We start from the raw sequence: 1608 nt of genomic DNA, 5'->3' as shown, positions 1-1608 counted from the left end.
GGAGGAAAAAAAAAAAACAACTTCAGTTTGCTCAACATGCATTTTGTTCTCCTTTTTGTTTTTTAAAGACCAACTCTGATGAAAATTGTGTTTAGAACATATTCTTTTGGTATTTTTCTGAAAGCGGAGGACATTTATTAAGAAAATTAAGCTTAAAATTACATTTTTAAGTATTTATTCATTTGAATGTTTGAATTAGGAGCCGATGAAAAATAAGGTGGCTGGGCCACAAGCTCCCTGCTCCACTTCCTTCTGATGCATCAACCTGCAGACAAATCTGGTTCTCTGGTTTTAGACTTTACGTCTGGATAGCTAAAATATTATTCGCCATTTTTGTTGTATTGGTAAGGTTAGATTGAAGTTCCAAGAGGCTGTAAGCTAGTAGGGAAGAGTAAACAGATGGATGATGGGAAATGAGGGCAGGCTTACTACACATTAACAGCCCCGCCACAAGTCAGAGGTGAATTTCTAATTAATTTCTGCTGAAACTATGTCCTAGAAAATGACAGGTTTTCTGATTTTTGCCAAAAAAATAGCATAATCATAATGAAAAGACCACTAGGAATGTATTTAAAATAGCTCAAGAGATGATCGGAATGGGTCTTTAAATAATGTTTTTTCAAAATCTCCACAGAAGCTTAGATTTACCAGAAAGAGACGAACACCACCATTTTGACACACAGGAACTTCCCCACAGGTTTGATGGGCTTCAGCTCATCCTTCAGAGCTCTGTAGAACAGCACAAGGCAGTACATGGCAAACTAGGAAAACAGAAAAAAACAGAGATTTGAGTACAAAATAGGCACAATTTCATAAAAATAAATAAATAAAATAACTGTTAAAAATGCTCAGACTTCAGCAGAATTACCAGCTGTGACATATTGTTAATGATGACCAGGTACGTCCATGCATTTGCAGAACTGAAATTGCCCTCATCGTACACGTTGCACAGCTGACAGATTCTAAGATAAGGAAAAAAAACAGAAGCAACTGTAACAATGGATTAAAAAAAACAAAAGGTTTTAAAAGATAATTATAGAAGTGGAAATCAGATTACTTACAAAGCAATCACTGTTGTGACGGGCCTTACAACAGTGTACTGCAACACGCCGAGTTTACACCTCAACAGTAAAACCCTGCAGAGGAATGTTAGGGTTTCATTTTTGTTTTACCCAGATTTAAGTGTTTAAAAATCTTTTTTTAGCTCATTAACACTGTAATAGCTATGTTAAAGGGGTCTGAACAGCACAGTTTCATAAAATAAGTAAATACAGCTCAGGTGTTAATGGGCAAAGGATCATTAATGGGTAAACTAAACTCATTCCTAACATTTAGTAGAAAGCTATGGCAAATCTTTACTATCCACTAACAGAATAATCAAAACTGTTTTTCTGTAAAATTCTCCATGACTGAAATCTAGACCACAATGTTTTCTTTCACTACAAGGAGAAAATTGAATAAAATAGCATAAGTTCCTTTATTGATTAAATTACCCAGAAATCAGATGGGCTAATGTGATAAAGATGAAAAAAGTCCAAATTACAAGAAAAAATTAACTTAAAAAATTGCAGTCGATTCAGTAAAATATATATATATATATATATATAT

General features: G+C 34.0%; 1 long non-coding RNA gene across 1 annotated transcript; it reads right to left on the bottom strand.

The window, feature by feature from the left end:
• Positions 1–612: 612 nt before the first annotated feature.
• Positions 613–1434, bottom strand: LOC112140625. Its single transcript, XR_002918216.2, has 3 exons — positions 1062–1434; positions 869–962; positions 613–761 (listed from the first exon to the last, which is right to left on the bottom strand). It is a non-coding gene; the product is annotated as an uncharacterized LOC112140625 (long non-coding RNA).
• Positions 1435–1608: the final 174 nt, after the last annotated feature.

Source organism: Oryzias melastigma, unplaced genomic scaffold, assembly GCF_002922805.2.
Source record: "Oryzias melastigma strain HK-1 unplaced genomic scaffold, ASM292280v2 sc04921, whole genome shotgun sequence".
Taxonomy (NCBI): Eukaryota; Metazoa; Chordata; class Actinopteri; order Beloniformes; family Adrianichthyidae; genus Oryzias; species Oryzias melastigma.
This window is presented reverse-complemented; position numbering and strand designations above follow the sequence as displayed.